This window comes from Camelus dromedarius, chromosome 2 (assembly GCF_036321535.1).
Source record: "Camelus dromedarius isolate mCamDro1 chromosome 2, mCamDro1.pat, whole genome shotgun sequence".
Lineage (NCBI taxonomy): Eukaryota > Metazoa > Chordata > Mammalia > Artiodactyla > Camelidae > Camelus > Camelus dromedarius.
The window spans coordinates 97,073,357-97,094,816 of record NC_087437.1 but is presented as its reverse complement, the minus strand read 5'-3'; the positions used below and the strand labels follow the sequence as shown (position 1 = coordinate 97,094,816).

General features: G+C 34.6%; 1 protein-coding gene and 1 pseudogene across 1 annotated transcript in view; one reads left to right on the top strand and one right to left on the bottom strand.

The window, feature by feature from the left end:
• The window catches only part of ROBO2 (roundabout guidance receptor 2), a 1,150,857-nt gene that overhangs the window by 215,084 nt on the left and 914,313 nt on the right, over positions 1-21,460 (top strand). The window lies entirely within an intron of this gene.
• LOC105087812 (large ribosomal subunit protein eL32-like) lies at positions 15,801-16,318 on the bottom strand (annotated as a pseudogene).

Sequence of the window (21,460 nt, the reverse complement as noted above, 5' to 3'; positions counted from 1 at the left end):
GTCCTGGCTATTGCAAATAGTACTATGAACATTACGGGGTATGTATCCTTTTGAATTAGGGTTTTCTCCAGATATATGCCCAGGATTGGGGTTGCTGGATCATATGCCAACTCTATTTTTCATTTTTTAAGGAACCTCCATGCTGTTTTCCATAGTGGTTTCACCAATGTACAGGGAATTGTAACGTTGTTTCATTTACTATTGATTAAAACCAGACTGTAAAGTTAGATATTACATTTTAGAAGATTGATAAGTAAAGCATGATTTCTGGCCACTGGAAAAGATAACCTCAAATGTTACATATTTATTGCCCTGTATAATGTTAACCAATTTTGTATCTAATTTTGCAACATTATCCCTGAGATGTTTTTTCCCACTGACTTGATTTTAAGCAGACTATTTTATTCTTTAAAATTGCTTTATCATCTTGCTACTTCCCTCATTAATTAATTTATTTTTTAATCTTCTGCAGGAACTCATTATATATATTTTTTATGAGTCTTTTTTTTTAACTTTCTATACTTCAGTACAAGTAGCTAAGTAAGTGCTTTAAAAATTATTTGATTACTTAATTCCTGGACATTTTTGTAAAAATCCACCACATGGAGATATTCTTGCTCTCTTCACAAACAAAATGCCCTTTAAAAGCTTATCCTCTTATTATTACCCAGCCAGCCTCCTCGGCCTAGTTTTAAATGCTTTCTTCTTCAGGGAGTCTTAACTAATTCCACAAATCAGAAGTGACTGCTCTCTGTGTCCCATAGCACTCTCTTCGTCATTGAAACTAATCATGATTATTTGTGTATATGAGTTAACTCCCCTGATGAACTGGCGTGTATTTGAGAGCAGAGATTGTATCTTGTTCATCATTTAATACAAACCATTCCCCACACTGAGCTTTGCCTTAGCAAATGTAGAATAATAAATATTTGTTTATTAGAATTAGGCATGAAAAGCAATGAAATGAATCAATTAAACTTATAAAAATGACAAAATTATTCAGACTAGGGGGATGGGTAATATAATAAAGTCAGGGAATTGATCACCAGTAAAATATAGAGAGTAAAAAAGTACAGAGGTTCTTTTATTATGCAATCACATAGACTTATAAAGCCCTAATTACCGATAGTAAAATAATAAGAAAAAAACATAGAAAGTAAACTCATTCTGGAGATTGTTCTCTTTAAATAGCATACAACTTCTAAGTGCATAAAAACTCGATACTAGCAAGAGTCTGTCTTTATTACCTAAAACCGCATTCCCTTTATAGCTTCAAGTTATGGAATAATATAAAGAAATCATTTAAATATTGATTGATCATCAACAAATTTATCATTACTGACAGTGAATATGTGGCTAATCACATCCCTGATGCACACTATTTTTCTGTCTGTAAAGTTAAAACATACCACCTTCCTATCATAGAAAAATATTATGAATATGAGCTGTGCTCCTAGGGCTTCAAGGAGAAATGAATTATATACACCTGTGTAATAGAATATGTCTTCTCAAACTTTAGTGTGTATACAGATCTCCAGGGAATCTTGTTACCATGCAAATTCTAATTTAGTATGTCTAGAGTGACACCAGGAGATTCTACATTTCTCATAAGCTCCCAGGTGCTGCCAATTCTGCTGGTCCAAGGACCAACCTTTTTTGTCAACTCACCTTTAATAATTTCCCTTTTTTTCACATTTCTATATATTTTTAATATGTAATATAATATAGAAGGTCATTTAAAAAATGGAAAATTCTTCAAGGTAAACCCCTATATTTGCTTCTCTCCTACTTCTATAAAATAATTATTTGTATTACTTTAAAATATTTCTAGTTAGTAAACAATGCTTTACTTTTGAGCACTCAAAGTAATATGTCTAAGTTCCATAGTCATATTAAAACAATTAACCATGTATTTTCATGATATTCTGTAATAACCATGGTAATTATATTATCATTTAAAATAGTCAAACTGGACAGCAGGAAATTATAAAATGATATGTTATTTGTCATAGGCAGATATCTTTGTTTCTTTGAAGGTAAAAGAGTATAACAGACAAAAAGTTTGAGAGGGATCTCCCCCCACCTTGAAACAATAAATGTAAGATGTTCTCTATAGAGAGCAGACAATTCACCTTTTATTTTTGTTTTGAAAGGTTAAATAAATATTTATTTTATGGTCATATCTATAACTCACTTGTCCAACCCAAATTAGTATGCTAAAGTAGTTACTTTAAAATTCATATTTTAACTAGGAAATTGTCAGTCATAAACCAATCCTACAATAAACTCTTCTATAAAATTTCTGAGAAAATTTAATTTAGTTGAGTTTTTAGGTTTGGGGTGTGTGTATATGTGTGTGTGTGCATGTTCATGAAAGGATTTTAATGACCACTTCTCATTTTACCTAGAATATGCTACACTTTTTTTAGATGAGATATTTTCAAATTCTCAATACAAGTGGAAGAATTTATAATTCATTCAAATGAATATATTAGTGATAAGAATTTCAGGATAAAATGGAGTTTATAAGTATTTAGGGGCATCTAATTAGAATTCTACTGCTTAAGAATATACCGTATGTGTGTTAACTGTACAGTCATTCTTAATCTGTGTATGGATTATATTTGAGTGGAAGAATTCTTATATTTGAAAATTACCTGTCACGACAAACAGCATGCTCCATGTTAATTCCCTTTTGAATTACTAAGTAAACGCAAATGTAGCATATAAATAATATGCAACAGCATGCATTAGTGCATCGTGTACTGATGGGAACTCTTCTTAGAACATTTGAGCAGCAGCTGTATCAGCCTGGCTCACATCACTCATGTACTTCTTTACATGGAGGATAGATTTACGGATGATATAATACTCCCTACAGTGCAAGAATCTTGAGACTGTGACCCTGTATAATCTTTAAATCCAATCAGTTTGTTCTGTTTTAATCTAATTTTCTAGCTGCTCAACGCCTTCTATTTTTGTCAGTGGACCACATATCATCTGTGTATTATTGGTATAATCAGGAAGGCTACACTTTACTGAGGTCTTAAAAGCTTTCAAAAGCTAGTTGAGGATGTGACTTTATTTTTAACTCCCATTTTTTAAAAAACAGATTTGAAACTCTTTATTCTTTATGTATTATTTCTTTCTTATTTTTCAGTTCACCTAAATCACTTTCAAAAGTATTAATTTATTAGCTTAATATTTACTAACTAGTTAATACACACTATGGACTCTGCCAGGTATTAGTTATATAATGAGGAGTGAGCTGGAAAGCAAACCATGGTATCAGATGGCTCACAGTCTAGGAGGTCTTACAGACAAGGAAACAGGCAGGTACAATCAGGTGCCATATAAAGCTTGGAAGCAGACGATGCTGTTGGATCACTTAGGATACCTGCAGGGAGGTGGCTGTCAGAGGCTCTCCAGAAGGAGGTTTCTAAGCAGTAAACTGAGAAGAATAGTAGGGATTAGTTAGGGGAGGAAATGGCAAAAGGGGGAAGCTGTTATTCTAAGCAGGGAATGCAGCAGGTACAGAGACCCAGAAGCAAGAGGGAGCAAGGTAGAATTTGGGGAGAGGAAGAGGGTGCTGGTGAGATGCTAGGCCGGAAGTAGATTTATGCTAAAAGCAATTGGGAAAGAGGCATTAAAAGAGGCTTTGAACAAGGAAGATACATGGTCAGGTTCGAGCTTTTAGAGAGAATGCCCCAGCTGCAGGATGGAGGATGACTTGAAAGGCCTGTAACAGCAGCCAGCAGGAGGGCATCCAGTGACCAGACCAAAGCAAGAGGCCAGGGGCTAAAAAGAGACACAACCAACCTTAAGAGAAAAATTAAAATTTTCTAAACTGATTATTTGTTTTCAAGATCATTTCCTGTTTTCTCTAGGTACAGTTTCCCCCTCAGCGACACCCTCTCCCTTCATTCATCTACCCCAGGATTTCTCATCTCCTTCCCCTTTTCTTAGGGAACTCCAGTATTTCCCTCCCTTCAATCTCTCCCTCTTCCGTTTCTCTTTTATATGCCTGTATGTGCACAGATGTGCAGACACACATGTTATCAGAGTTTGAAAAATCATTTACCATGAACTGACTTTGACGTTTTTCATGTTAAACTATTGACTCAATTCTGCCTTTGGGTTTTAATGCTCATCTGTTCAAATTGTGGAATGAAATCCTTTTCAAATAGTTGTAGTGTCGGCAGGATGCTCACCTCAGGTCTAGGGATCAGCCTGGGAGTCAGACGTGCTCTCTCTTCACTGCTTTCTATCTTGGTCCACAGTGGTATCTAGAATAGTCAATTCTATGACATTAGTTCTATTTGATTTGGTTGGAATTAATAACTCAGATAAAACATCTAGGTGGGTCTATACATTAAAATATTTAGAAGGGATTAGAGATCAAAGCCCTAAATTAGATTTTGAAATAGTTCATATGACCTCAAGCAAGACATTCTACCATTTATCTGTAAAAGACATTAGAAAGGAGAATTGGTTTTATAGAGTAAAAAGAGGAAACACCAAGAGGGTCCCTGATTGGCAAGCATTCTGTTAAGACAGAAAGTTTGGAAGCAGGGAGAGACTTTCTGGTGAAGCTTCAGGAACGTTCAGCAGTCTTTGGTTGACTGCAAAGAGGGCAAGCAAGCAATTTGGGGATATTTCAAAAGAAGAAGAGTTGTTTAATGTTCAATTCCCTGGAACAAGTGGGAATCAGGGAGGTGCTGTCTTGTGAAATGGTCCTTATTGCATGAGGGGGTTGTCTTGGCAGGAAGATTCCAACAGAAATGTGATTAAGCAATTTGCTCTTAATTTCTTAGTAAATCTTATTCTTTAGGCCTGATCTAATTCTTTAGTGTTTCTGGTTTTCCTTCACATTGTATCCACCAAATATTCCTTCTTTCTTCAATTTTATTTCTTATAATTGAATATTATTTTCAATTTTTGTGAGTGGATACTTTTAAAACCTCCATTGATTGGAGGGAGGGGTAAATTAGGAGTTTGAGATTAGCAGATACAAACTATTATTGCTAAAATAGATAAACAACAAGGCCCTACGGATAGCACAAGGAACCATATTCAAAACCTGATAATAACCTATAATGAAAAAGAATATGAAAAAGGATGTGTGTGTGTGTGCACATGCGTGTGTGTGTATATATATATACACACATGTATATACACATATACATATATACACATATACATATATACACATATACATATATATATATATAACTGAATCACTATGCTGTATACCAGAAACTAACACAATATTGTAAATCAACTATACTTTGATTTTTTTTAAAAGGGAAAAAAACAAACAAACAAAAATGTAAGGATGGAAGGAACTTAAAACATCAAGAATTTCCATATTATTTCCTTTGGAATTTAGGGATTAATAGATTATGCTGATCATATTCCAATCTATTTTAGTGTCCCCAAAGAAGTTATGGGAATCTACTTTTGGATAAAAATTCCCCAAATATATATTTTAGGGATTATATTATGTAGAACACTGGAGTAATTTTTTCTTCTCTTTAAAATTCTATAACAATTCTTTGATAATTATTCTCCAAGAATAATTAACAATAAATAGGAAATTGACATTTTTCACATTTCTGGGACTACTGCACCTTGTTAATCTGCAGTAATCTTGAAAGAAAGGAGTAGAGGGAAGAAAGGAGGAGGGTGGGTGTAGGAAAAGGAGATTAAACATCATTTCTTTCTATCCATCCCAGGGAGATAGAAAGCAGTCTATTGTTATCCTTTCTAACAAAACATTAGTATAATTCTCTCCTGAATGGGATTATCTTTTAGAGGTTTCGTCTATAATGAGAGTATAATTAATTAACAAGCTTCATGTATGCTATTTATCTTTATATATTACTACATGGTACCTTTTTTTAACTTAAAAAAGATAACTCATTATAAAAGAAATAGTGGGGTTTAGCCAAGATTGCCAGAAAAATTATTTATCGATTATGAGATTTTCTTTCTAATCCACCCCCTACCCTCCATACTCATCTTCCCCATAAATTGGGAGACATAAGAATTGCATGGAAATTCATAAGAATTTTATTTTTGTAAAACAGGAGATTACATGGCTTCACAATGGAAACCAACAAATTCTGCTGAATGGAAACCAGGCAAATTCTCAAAATTCAGCTTTCGTGTGTGTGTGTGTGTGTGTGTGTGTGTGTGTGTGTGTGTGTGTGTATTTCAATGTTTACACCTCCCAGCAAGAACCTTCCATATCAAAGAGCCAAGCATATTATTGCCTTTAATTAACACTGTTGAGTTGTTAGCATATCCAAAAGCACTTTATATGTGCTTCAGCCACACCTGAAATGGAGCCAGCAACACCACATAATCGCTTTTGTACTAAATCAAATTAGAAGCAATTTAACACTTACTAGGAGTACTGGGGAAGACATCTGGGTTGAGGGTTTCAGTTTCTGAAGTGTACTACTTGGATGTTGGAAGTGAAATTCTTGAGTACTTATTTAGGGAATCTTAAGCTTCATCATAATCCATTTTTTCCTCAAAAGAAATGATTACCACCATTGTTATTATCTGAGGATTTATTGCATCATGGTTGATGAGATATAATAAGTCAGTCCTGGCTCATTAAGGCATCTCCAAACCCAGCAAAGAACAGCCCTTTGTTTAAAAATGCCCAGTCCTCCACCTTTGTTTTAGATGGCGCTTTCATCCCGCCTTCCCATGCACTTCCTCAGGTGTTTCCTCTCTCTCCTGAACTTCCAACTTTTTCTCTCTACTTGAGAAACAAATGTATTGTAGAATATTAAGAGCCAAAACTAGAGTGAGCCTGTTTAAATCCTGACTCTGTCACTTAACCAGCTTGAGACCTTGGACAAGTCCACCTTTCTGTGCCCCAGTTCCCGTGTCCATAAATGTAAAATAGCAGTAACTATTTCGGAGGATTGTCACGAGTATGAAATAAAGCTGTATAGGTGAACACCTAGAACAATTCCTAGCACATAGTGCAGACTCAAACATTGATTGCTGTTACTTTTTATTATTACTGAATCCTTCCCATTAGCATTCAAAAAATGCTGTAGTATGTATGCATCATTCGATTAAACCCCAGTTTCACATTACTCTCCCGTATGTGTACTATCCTTTCCAACCAAGCTTAAATCAAAGTTGTCTACACAGGCTGGCTTCACTTTTCACCTCCCACTCACTGTTCTATCCTCTGTCCCTACTCCCAATGCCATTTCACCGAAGTTGCTGTTGTTGAGGTCATTGGAAACCTCTTTGTTGTCATGTTTAGCGTGGACTGTTCAGTCATCATCGTCCATGACCTCCCAGCTGCATCTTACATGGTTGATGTTCTGTCTGTCTTGGCCCCCACAGCACCTTATTATTCTCTCTCTCTGCCTGTCCTCTGTCTTCCTTGCTGGCCCCTTCCTCCCTTCTCAAGACATCTGCTTACCCTAGCAATCTCAGGAGTCCCATCACTTCACATATCAGCCATCTATGGTTGCTTCCATTTTCTTTTTCCAAGCTTCAGACTAAAAGATTCAATAGCCTTCTCAGTATTTACAACTAAATACTGAAGAGACATATCACACCCAACATTTAAGCCCAAACTACTGCTCTTTTCCCCTAAACTTGCCACTTCTGCAACCTTCTTCATTTTAGTAAATGACACTTCCCTACTTACTACGGCCGGAACAAACATCATCTGCCTGTGGTCACTCTCCTTGACTCATTTAATATCCATCACTGTAGCCTAGCATTTTCCCTACAAAACCTCTCTTGAAACCCATCCAAGTCTCTCTGGCGTCATTCTTCGCACCTTACTTTAATCTTGTTACTTATTCCTGGACAATTGCAAATTGCTTCCTCCCCTCTCTTCCTTATTCTGCTACCTACTCCCTTTGATCCTTTGTCCACAAACAGCCTGAGTAATCTTTTACAAATAAAAATAGGAGTGTATTACTTTCCTGTGCAAAATCCTTCCATTGGCTTCTTATCGTTAACTATAATGAAAGAGAACAGCTTCGCCATGGACTGTCTGTCCCCAGTTAGAGTAACGTTTCTCTAGTACACTGTATAAAACATCCTAGTCTTTTGTGTCATATGGTTTTCTCAAAGTTTGCAGCTTTGTTTATTTATGCTTTTATTTTTAAATTACTGTCTTTCCTCTGTAACTGTAAGTACCATGAAATCTGAGAACTTTTTTTTTTTACTAAATCTGTAGTGTTTCTGGTTCAATAAAGGTCTTTCGAAGGGATGAATAAATTATTTAAACAGCTTCCACAACTATTTCCACAAAAAAACTCTATCAAGTATGCCATACTGTAAATATTGTATAAGAAAGAATAGAATTTTACCTTAATGATTTAGAAATTATTTACTTAAACTTTTGGGTTTTGAAGGGGGATTTCATGTCTAATTTACCTACCTGTTAAGACCAGATGGAGGTCAGCTGGAGCCTTATGTATGACCTTTGGAAGCTGATAAAATACGGCATAAGTTTTTATTGCTCTTTCCAAGAAAAGGTAGGATTTTGGTTAAGTTACCAAAAAAAAAAAAAAAAAACCCAAAAAACAACTATGAGCCTGTTTTTGCAAACAAAAAATAAACACAATAAACATAATACTACCTCCCTTAATCAGCTGATATGAAAATGAAATTATATGTGACACAAACATGTCAAAGGCCCTCAAAAACAAACCCCACTCATTGTCTTTGTCAGTCGGAACCTGTTCTCAGGCCTGAGATGCCTTGCTTTGGGCCTCATCCTTGGGCTCTCTGTATGGGCTCTGTCTGGGGCCACCTGCAGAGGCCACCGACACAGAAGGCTAACTGAGCAGGCTGGTTCGAGTATCTAAGCTCTTCCTGCATTCCGCTCCTGAGCTGGGATTTTATTAGGAGACCTCCCTTTGGGGCTGGTGCTGTATCACTCCTGTCATTTGTTTTATTTCAGTTTTTTTTTTAATCAAAGTCATCACTCAGATTATTGTATTACTAACTTTATAAGTGTTTATTTTCGTCTGATTGATGTTGTTTTGTTTTGTTTTGCTTTGGTCTTATTGTATCTTCAATTCTCCATTTACTTTATTTTATTTTTCAATACTTATTTTTGTAGCTTAATATCTGAATGTAGCACTTGATTGATCAGCTAAGCTTCATTAGCTAAAATAATGCACTTTAATATTTTACTCTTTTGCAGAGTCTACTGTTATAAGGATATGACATGCAGGAACTCAGCAATAAAGAAGCATTTGGAAGAACAATTAAGTTATTTTTCACTTCTGTTGGCCCAACGCCTCCCTTCTAGCCCTCAAGAGTAAATTCATCATTATCAGAAAAGTAGAAGCCTTTTACTTTAAGATAGCAAGTGCTCCTTAGCTTTTCAAAACTTAGGCCCATGTCTGAAAAGTACATACATTTCTTTAACTGTAGCCACCTTGGCCCTCTGAGGGTTTGGGTTGTTCTCTTCTTCCTAGCTCCTGCTAAGAATCACAGGCTGGACAGAGCATTAAACCTTTACTGAACACCTGAAATCTTGCTAGTTAGGGAGATTGTAACAAAGACAAGAAGTGACCCTTATCCACAGCAGTAGCTGCAAAAGGCTAAGGAGTTCTTTCTTAAAAGGTAAAAGATAGGAGTCTGTAGCTGGTTTTAATATTTCTGCAAGCTCAACAGATAAAGCTTCTTGCGTCTTTTCCCAAGACTAGAATAGTATCAACAGCAGAACAATAATCCTGATTCTCACGCAAAAAAAAGCAATCATTTGCTTAGTGAATAGAGTTGGTTAGACAAAGCTTTCAAGATATATAGGTCACAAGAAAAATAATGAGCGAGGTACTTGACAGTGGCAATGTTTAGGAATACTGCCTTTAAGGTACTCACACGACCCAGTAATTGAGAATATAACATAAATACATAAAAAGCAAGAAAAGCATATGTAAGGAAATAGAGATTTGAGTGCTAATCTACATGGTATAGATTTGCATTTTAAAAAAAGCAATAGGTTGGGCTTAGCCAAGAAGACCTCACTCAGGATAAGCTTAATTTTTTTAAATATAAAAAATGGTTTGGAGAAAGTAGAAGAAGAAAACACACATTGTGAATGTGCAAAATGTGTATCCAGACAGAGAGAGGGGAAGGTTCATGGAAGTACAAGAAACCTGAACCCAGTAGAGAATTAGCTATGGTAAGTAATGGAGAAGAAAAATGATTGGTCGGGCAGGATAAAAGCAGCTAACTCATTGTTTTAAATGTTAGGTCAAGGAGTTTAACCTTGATTCATGCCCAGTGCAAAGTCATTATATTCTTCAGCAGATCAACTGGAAAAGGATGTAGAAGAAAAGATCAGTTAAGAAAGTATATATACTAAATTTGCAAAGTTTCATGATATTGTTATGATTTTTAAGATGTGTCATGAAGTTTGCCTCTAATTTTAATTTGTGTTAAAAAATTATTATAGTAATTGAGGCATAAGTTGGGTATGGCCTGATTGTACAGTGATGGGTCGTTGTGAAGAAGACATACAACTTGGTGACTGACAGGACGCAAGAGAAGTCAAAGTGACCCCCAGGTCTCTGGCCAAAGTGACCAGGAAAATGGTGGTGCCTTTGACCCTTCGTGAGGACACAATTAGCCTGGCTTTTATCCTTAAACTTTAATTAAATTGGTTGAGGTTATTTAAAGAGAGAAGTTATTGGTACCATAAATCCAAAATTGTTCCTCTCCTTTAAAAATAATTCCTCTTCAGTTACTCCAAAACATTGACCCTTCAAGTCAGGCATAAGATTTTATGGTTTATTTATAGTACTGACATTTAAATGCCAGCTTTTTGGCTTGTTAGTAATATTTATGAAAGGATATATATATTCATGAAAAAAGAACTCCACTAAGTTACACAGGCAAATATAATTTAAGAAAACACTTTATGAAACAAAATTGTTATGCAGTATATTTTTTAGTTGAAACATTCGGGCATAACTGTACACATGGTTCATGATATCACTTGTAAAGTTTTCAAAATCTTCCCTCCTCAAACACAAAAAGAGGTAGAATACATATAAAATAAATAGGAAATTTAAAAAAATTATATTTGACCAGGACAGTTTGCTGGGTTTCATTTGATTCACCTCAGTGTACATAACTGTGCAGGAGGGTGTTTTCTAATTCATAATGTGAGCTATTTGAATCCTTATATTTATGGATTTCTACTTGCAATAATAGAAATGATGGAGGTCATTACGGTTGTAATCACATTTAAGATAGCAGTAATGGCAGTTCAGGGATTAACTGGGAGACAGCATGTTCAAAATCTAAGTAAACCTCTTCAGAAAACACAAATATTGGCTAGAAATGTTCCCTAACACTTGAACCTGTTTTGAGATTTGGTAGCTGTAAATTACTATTTTATGACAACTCTATTTTTACCTACTTCCTCACTACAGAGCCCTCTCTGTAGTGGGTTTAGAACAGGTAGTTCCTAAAATGTCAAGAACAGTCACAACAACATATTATAAAATTTTATCTTGGGATATATTTCAAAAAGAAAAAAAAAGCCACCTAACTTATTTGCTAGAGCACAGAACTCAGCTGCAGGCAGAAATTTTTATGCAAGTAAGTTTTGGTTCCTGGAGCATCAGGAGGCAGCAAATGAGGACCTAATACACCCCAATGTTAATGTAAAGATCACATGAATTTGAGAGCTCCCTGAGGATAGAGGCTTGTAATATTTTAACTGTGTATTTCCAGAATTTGTCTCGGTGTCTGGCTCATGATAGATGCTTCTTAAATATTTGGTCGAGCAAATGAATTAGCAAATGAGGTTGACATCTCTGAGCTGCAGTAGAATAAGAACTAAAGAATGAGATGAACTCTTCTCCAGAATTTTATGTAGCTCTAATATGTGATATACATATACACACATCACACACACACACACACACACACACACACACACTTGCATAAACACTTTCTAAAACATTCCACACTGCTATCCTTAGAATTCAAATTACCAAATAGAGTGGCCCTTTCTCAGGCATTAAAATACCAGGCTTCTCACTGCATTTCAAAATATTTTCTTTCCTGGATGCTCTCCTTTTTTTTTTCTAATTAAAGTATAGCCAGTTTATAATGTTGTGGACTCTCTCCTTTTTGGGGTTTCCACAGTTCAATCATTTGGCCAGTTTTCCTCCTTCTCACTAATTTCTCTGCCTTTCAGTCTCCCATATGGCTCCTTCTTAGATGTTAATTAGCATAGTGATTCCTACTCATTTCCCTCCTTCCTCGAAATGATCATGGATTTGAATTTTTAGTTAATTATTATGGATTCAATCAGTGGTTCTCAAAACTCTCATACTTGACAACATTCTCCAAAAGGATGCCAAGGGGAGGAAAAACAATAGAGTATATGACTGATTACAAATGTTCAATCAGTTGGTATATTTAGAAAAACACTAGGATCAGTTTTTTAGTTATACTTTACAAGTGTAGTTATTTTTATTTCAGGACTCTTGGCAAAATTTATCATTAATTGGGAAAATATGTCATCCATATATATATTATTATACAGGTGTGTGTATCCAAAGTAATTCTCAACAGCGATTTAATACATAAATTTGAGGCTCTAATGGAGCGTTCTTACTTTTTAAATAAATTCTTTGAGTAACTGGGGAAGATAAACAGCCTAACTATGTTATATTGTCCTCATGATAGCAGACAGGGTTTTCTCAAAACTTTGTAACTCTCTGAGGCTCCCCCTAGTGTTCTTAACTGGATATAAAAAGTGACAAGCTTGCATTTGGTATGTCCAACAGTGAATTAGAGATGTATCAAAAGGATCAAAATATTGCTTTAAGATAGTATCAGCATTTCTTAAGTGTTTAGGATAATTGAAAAATGAGATTGGTGTTTAGAAAAAAATAATCCTCTAAAGCATACAACTTATGCTTCTTAACACAGTTTATGACAATAGGTATATTCAAATGGTCACTGAGGAAATTTTATGCAGGTTGTAGTTTGTGAATGACACATTTTAACCACATAATTATACTTGTAATTTGCAATAATATCAATAGAATAGTGTCAGATTATTTAATTTTGAAGTGGTTAGATGATAACCTCTTGTTGGAGTTATCTTCTCTGTGTTTCTATCTATTCATGGCCTGGGATTTTAGAGATTAGGCCTAGTTGTCAGTCTGAATCCCTCCCCTCAAGACAGTTCTGTCCAACAGAATTTTAATGTGAGCCCCATGTATAACTTTAAACAGTTTTGTAGTTTTTTTTTTTTTAAGAGTGGAAACAGGTAAGTTAAGATTGCATTTAACCCAATATTTTCAGTTTTAAAATTATAGCATGCATTTTACAGTTGCATTCCTTCTCAGTTTGGACTAGCTACAATTCAAGTGCTCAACAGCCACATGTGGTTAGTGGCTGCCGTATTGGGCAGCACAGTATTAGATCACGTTTCCTCTTAAGCATTTGCTTGAAAGGAACACTGTAAGCATTTGTCATGGACTATGAGACATTTTAGCTAAAAGTACACTTACTAAGACAGGAGCACCATTCACGGATACAAAGAAATGGTCCCAGGTTGTAGTTTTCTGACATACTGATGGTGTCCCCAGAGAGCAGCCTGGAAAATGAACTCAGAGGCTACTTTTCAGATGGCGGAGGGACGTGCATATTGACAAGCCTCACCCTGTGATTTCAGCAGTGTTGACTGAAGTCATCTTTATGGTTTTGTAGAACTGAATGTCTGATTCTTTTTAAACTGCTGAATCCAAATATAAGACACAATTTCTCCTTCATTTGCCACCAAACAAGGAAAGATGGTGGATAGACTTTTGTAAGCTTTCGCCATTATTACATAAATTGTCCTTGTTTAAAATAGCTTCCCTTGAGCCTGACACCCACTTCATAGCATCGATTACTATGTAAAACCATATTCTTTACTTCTTGACTTGTTTTTCCCCACTTAATGTGAGCCCCATGAGATTAGAGACTTTCCAGTTTACTGCTCTATTCTTCATACCTGTGCTGCTACACAGTAGATGCCCAGTTGAATAAATAAGTTTTTTAAACTAAATGATTTGTTTCAATGTTAGGAAATAATTTTCCCCAAGACGTCCCCTTCAAACACAGTCTTTGCTTTACAGTCTTTACACATTCTCCCTTTCCATCTTCTGACATTATGTGGTGGACAGTGTATAGGGCACATAGTGGGGACAGTCATTTTATCACCTGCTCTCTTGCCTTGGAAAATGCCACTTAATTCCATGTCTTAGCCAGCATGCTACTAAATGGAAATGATCGACTTTACTTACCTCATGGAGTTGTTAGAATGATTACTTTTGGTATATTATAATTTATAAAATTATAAATAATTCAAAATACTAAAGTGTGTGTGTGCATGTGCGTGTGTGTTTATATAATCATGCATGAATATTGGACAGAAAAGACTCTTTCTTCTTCCTTTAAAGTTTCTCATCTGCAAGGTCAGCCCCATTTCCAGATTACATATGATCTTCCTTTCCCAAGAGCTTGTATAACTTTCTATCTGTATCATTCATTTGTAAACTTAACTATATGTGAATTTGCAACAGTATGTGGCTGTGTCATGTATGGATATAATTATCAACTTGGTAGAAAATTCCTGATGGGCATAATTCAGGGCAATGATGAAGGGAAGAATCTTATAAATTCTCATTTAATAGATTTGTTTCTGCATATCAAATATCATCTAAATTGTACACTGTGATTCAGAATTTTAATGTTCTCATCAGTAAATTTATTTAAAGCCTTGTGGAGGACATTAAAGCCTTGTGGAGGACATAGTAGGCAGTAACATTTTAAATAACTGATTCTAAAATTTTTATTTTTAAATTAAAAATATGACAGACATAGAAAACAAACTTATGGTTACCAAAGCGGGGTGGGGATAAATCAGGAGTTTGGGATTAACAGATACACACTACTATATATAAAATAAACAACAAGGACCTACTGTATAACACAGGAAACTATATTCAATGCCTTGAATAATCTATAATGGAAAATAATCTGAAAATTAATATGTGTGTATATATATATACACATATATACATATATATGTATATATATAACTGAATCACTTTACTGTACACCTGAAACTGAAACAACATTGTAAATCAACTATACTTCAATTAAAAACATGTATAAAACTTATTTGAAAAGCATGGCAAAAAGAATATAAGGATATAATATTTAACAAGGAAAATTTGAATTTTGATTTGCTAATAAAAATGTACTTTGAAAAATGTTACAAATTGTATTAAGATCAAAATACCTTGCACAGAGTATTTTATGTGATGTGAGTTGAAGGTATACTTAACATTCTGTAAGTATCAATCATGTGGATTAAAATTGCTAATAACATATTTTTACTGTTACTTAATTTGAAAGTGAATTTTATTTCACCCAGGCAAATATAAAATGTCTCTTAGAATGTAAAAAGTACATTTATTGTCCTTACAGTAATTCACTTAAAAATACATCAGAAAAAATGAGTGAAACCAGCAGACACTGTAGTTCCAAATTTTCTGAGGTCAGTTTCTAACATTTGTAGATATATATATTTAAAACATTAAAATAGTCACTTGTGAACAGATAGCTCAAGACTAGTCTAGGAATCCTGTTGTAAGTCCTTTGGAGCACTGCAGTCCCAGTGCGTGAGTATAGATGCACGTAACTGTCTTGCTCTTCTTTTTTTTTTTTTTTAATTTCATGGTTTTATTAACACAAATACAATGTGCACGAGCTGTCTATTAGTGTACTGTGCTGCGTAGCCTGGCATTGGGATTGGTGACTCTGATGGCCAGCTGGGTTGCTCTTTCCATGATGGCTTTGCAGTTCTTGGAGGAGACATTGTGAGCAATCTCAGCACAGTAAGATTGTTGCACATCAGCAGCAGTTTGAGCTCCTTGATGTTGTGGACCAGGAACTTGCGGAAGCCGCTAGGCAGCATGTGCTTTGTTTTCTTGTTGCTCCCATAGCCGATGCTGGGCATCAGGATCTGGCCCCTGAACCTCCTGCACATCCTGTTGTCATTGCCTCTGGGTTTCTGCCAGTTCCACTTAATTTTGACATATTGGTCTGACTGGTGCCATTTGAACTTTTTGGTCCTCTTTTTGACGATTTTGGGCTTCACGAGGGGTCTGAGGGCAGCCATGATGCCGACTAGGAGATGGTTGCCACCTCCATAGGTATCGCCGAGGAAGAGTGTAACTGTCTCTTAAACAATGTCCTCCATACACCATCAAATGGGAGAAGACAGTAATATTAAAATGGGAGAATTTATGATTTCCCTAAATATATAGGACTCAGCTACTATGCTATCTAAATTTTGAGCTATTTTCCTTCAACTGTTTAGTTATAAAAATGCTACAATAATCTTTAAGAATATTCAATTAATATGGTTACTCTTCTGTGTCAAATCCAAGTCACTGTTAAATTCAAAATCAACACAGCTTAACCAGGAACGTAGTCCAAAAAGTGAGACATATGATTCACTGCTAATCACAGTGATGACCAACATTCAGAAGTTGGCTTAATAATTTTGAGGAATCTCCATACTGTTTTTCATAGTGGTTGCACCAAACTACATTCCCATCATCAGCATAGGAAGGTTTCCTTTTCTCCACACCTTCTCCAGCATTTATCATTCATGGACTTTTGAATGATGGCCATACTGACTGGTGTGAGGTGATACCTCGTTGTAGTTTTGATTTGCATTTCTCTGGTAATTAGTGATATTCAGCATTTTTCCATGTGCCTATTGGCCTTCTGTATGTCTTCACTGGAGAATTGCTTGTTTAGGTCTTCTGTTCAGTTTTGCATTGGGTTGTTTGTTTTTTTATTATTAAGTTGTATGAGCTGTTTATATATTCTGGAAATTAAGCCCTTGTCAGTCTCATCTTTTGCAAATATTTTCTCCCATTCCATAGGTTGTCTTTTTGTTTTCCTTATGGTTTCCTTTGCTATGCAAAAGCTTGTAAGTTTAATTAGATCCCATTTGTTTATTTTTGCTTTTATTTCTATTGCCTGGGTTAGATGGCCCTAGAAGAACATTGCTGAGATTTAGGTCAGATAATGTTTTGGCTATGTTTTCTTCTAAGAGGTTTATGGTGTCTTATATTTAAGTCTTGAAGCTATTTTGTGTTTATTTTTGTATATGGTGTGAGGGAGTATTCTAACTTCATTGATTTACATGCAACTGTCCAGTTTTCTCAACACCATTTGCTGAAGAGACTGTCTTTACTCATTGTATATTCTTGCCTCTTTTGTCAAAGACTAATTGACCAAAAATCTGTGGGTTTATTTCTGGGCTATCTATTCTGTTCCATTGAACTCCATGTCTATTTTTAATCTGACTAAAAAATTCTTTATCCTCCACCTTTAGGTAGACCACAGGAGAATAAAAATAAAGGTTATGTTCTGAATAATGGAAAAACATGTAGATTTGTAATTGATGTTATACACACATGTTCAGTAAAATATGAATATTGAAGAGAACTATACAAAAGTATAAGTAGTAAGCGTCCATATATTACAAATGGTTGATTATAACTTTTGTGTGCCATTTAGCTTAGTAGATATAACCAAAATTTCAGAGTTTATATTCTTACTCAAAAGTCAGGTAAAAGTCAAAAACAAAAGTTATCAGACAAATGTATGCTAATATTATTTTAATAAGTAATTGAACTTGAAATCAATCTCCCAACCATACTGATACAAAATTCTGAATCCTTAACACTCTTTGTTGATATTAAATGCTGACATTTAGTATAGGTGCAGATTTTGACAAGACTAATAATACTATTTATACATGTAATTATTTAAATTACCCATACTGCCTCAGTTTAATTGTGTTCACTAAATTTGCATGCATAATTTATGACATCAATGCTGTCAACCATCAATCTACATTTCAGACAGCAACACATCAACTAAATGACAGGGTAAAATGTTTGAGTTGATTCCAAAAAGATCTTCAACTTTTGAGGATAGGAGTTTGTATCATATTTACATGTACCAACAGGAAGTGTATTTTTGGTGAAATCTCTTCAGGACTCCTTCAAAAAGATAATAATTATGGTAATTCGAGGGGAAAAAGCCATTGAATAAAGACTGGTAGTTTCTTTTCTTTTTTCAGTAGTTTTCATTGAGATATAATAGTCTATTAGTTTCAGATATAAAAGATAATAATTTGATATAATTATATATATATATATATAAATGATCACCAAAATAAGTCTGATTAACATCCATCACTACACAGTTATACTTTTTGTTCTTGTGGTGAGAACTTTAGGATTAACTCTTCTAGCAACCTGCAAACATACAATACAGTATTATTAGCTACAGTCATGATGCTGAACATTACATTACATTCCCAGGTCTTACTTATTGTATAGCTGGAAATTTGTACCTTCACGCATTTTGCCTACCCCCATCCCCTGCCTCTGGCAACTACCAATCTGTACTCTGTATCTATGAGTTCAGAGATTTGTTTCATTTTGGTTGGGTTTGGTTTTGGTTTTAGATTTTACATGTAATTGAGATCATATAGTAAGTATTTGTCTTTCTCTTTCTGACTTACTTACTTAGCATAATGCTCTTAAGAGTCATCCATGTTGTCACAAATGACAAGATCTCCTTTTTTATGACTGAATAATATTCTAATGTGTATGTGTATATATATATGATAGCCATATGTCATATATATATATATGACATTTTCTTTATCCATTTATCTGTCAGTGGACACTTACGTGGATTCTATGGTCTTGGCTATCGTGTAATGCTGCAATGAACACAGGAATGCAGATATTCCTTTCCAGTTAGTATTTTTGATACTTCTTATAGTTCTTTAGCTTATTATCCACTTTTACAGCAGTTATTGAAAATAAAGATGATTTATTTTTCCTATTCAATATCACTAACCTTCTGAATTCTATCTGCAAACTCCTCTGTGTCTCTGGACCTACGGTAAACAATTCCTGTCATCAGTAAGTCTTATATTTCAATCTATTTTGTCTTTCTTTTCTTTAAGAATCAAGCTATCAATTTATTCATTTCAGACATAAAATAAGCATTTACATTTTTCAGCATGTATACATCAGGCAAAATAGTTAGGAATATTTTCCCTAACCGAATAACGTAAAAAATTTTTATTTTAATGTAACTTTCCTTTAATTTTATTTTTATTGTTTTAGCAGTGTACGTGTGACTGTGCATATTTGGAAATTGAAAGTGTTTTAGAATTCATAGTATTAATCAAAATGCCAGGCCATATACTACAAGGATTTAGCAACCCAAATAGTGTTACTCAGATCTTGGTGCTCTGTGATATTCACGCTATATTTGCATTTATTCATGGAGAATGTAGTAAACAGTTAATACTATAAAAAACATACCATAAAACACAGGAAATCATCACATTTTGAAGGCACAGATTAAGCCAAAATGAGAACATGTCTTTAAAAAAAACTGAGGCAAAGATGAAAGTACCTGTATACTTAAAGTAATTTTCCTTCCCCTACATCTCCTGTAACAAATTAAAATGTGCTTTCTCAGATGAAATAGAAAATGTGACCATCTAGTGTTAAATAAGATGTCAGGACATACCAGGTTAGGGTATTTTTTCCAGAACAGCTAATTTGTGCTTTTTAACCAGTTCCCCACTAGGCTCAAGACAGCACATTCCTAAACAGAGTGAAAAAAGATTTCATTCATATATATTAACTGTCCTGTTCATATTGAAGATTTGTTAAAGACATTCTTAACATGACTTTAGAGATCAAATGTAATTCTCAGGTAATAGCTTTGAGATATAAACAAGATAAACAATACATCAAAAATTTTATCAAAGTAGCAGAAACAGTCCTCCAGCTATTTAAACCTTCTGTATTAGTTTCCTATCACTAATTACCACAAAATGGGCCTAAAGTAGCACCCGCTGACGACCTCACGCTTCTGTAGCTCAGAAGTTCAAGTGCAGGTTCACAGAGTTTTCCACTCAAGCTGCCACACTGAAAATTTTCACCAGGTAGAGATTTGTTTTGGAGACATTGGAAAAAATTCTCCTTCCATAGTCATTCAGGTGGTTGTCAGAATCTAGTTCCTTGTGTTTATTGGGTTGAGATCCGTATTTTTTTCCTGACTCTCAGCCAAGAAGGGGGAAAAAAAAAGATGTGAAACTGTTTTACATACTTACTAATTCGATCAACAAATATTTATTGAGAAATGCCTGATACTAGTTATTATTCCTAGCAATGTAAACACACTAGCAAACACAGTCCCTGCTTTGAAAAGCTGTCTACTTTACACGTAAATCACAATTACTAATAATTATAATCAGTAAACTCAAATAGTGAAACAGCTGACCGTATTTCAACACACAATTATTGTGAAACCACCATGTGCCATTCACTGTGCTGGATGCTGAAAACATGATGGAAACATAATTCAGGTCCTAACATTTTATAAAACAGAACCACGGCTATTTGACAGCAGCTCATCATCAAACTGAATAATATCTTTTATTTTTATGTGTAACATTAAGAATGTTCTTAATCCCACCTTTCTTTCCAAAGCTGGTGGCTGTAATCACTGCTAGAAGGAGATGGGCTTATGACCGAGAGGACCGGAGAATACTCCAAGCATGCCTAAAACATGAGATCATCAGTTCAGATCCAAGGGCAGGCATTTAATGTGTCAGGATCTTGATGGCATCTCCAGGAAATTGAAACGCAATTTTTTCCATACTAAATAATCTGATCAGATAACTGAATATACTGTTAATCACCTTGAAATGGATGAGCCTAACGTGCAAATTATATAGGCAAGAGTTAATGATCAGTGCATTGGCTTACTAATGATTTTCAGAAATTAAATGGTTTCAGGATTTTTCAGAATTAAAACAATTATTTGCATATTATGATGAATTAATGTACTTTATTGTGTGATATTCTTTCAGAAACAATACTGAAGACTGTATTTAAAGAAGTAAACATGAATTAGAGAATTTAAAAGTATACTGGAGTCACTCAACTATTTCTGTATTTATGGCAGCTTAATATCTGCTTTTCATATTTTCTAAAGATATTTTACCAAATATTTCAAATTATTTTTGAAAGCAAGGATATAGTGGCGACTATTGTAATTTGTAATACATAACAATAAGAGGAATAGAACTCAGAGATTAAACTCTCATTTTTCATAAAAGTAAAACTTTTTAACAAAGAAAAGGATGAGAAGAAATGATACAAATATTCTTTAAAAAGTAGCCTATTATCATAGAATAAAGTGCATTGTAAACATTTTATCAGAAATCTTATAGTAATAGTTTCATCTTATTGAATCGTTTAAGGTTAGAGTAAGGACACTACTTAAGAACCAGTGCGAGAATACTTCAGAAGCTCCA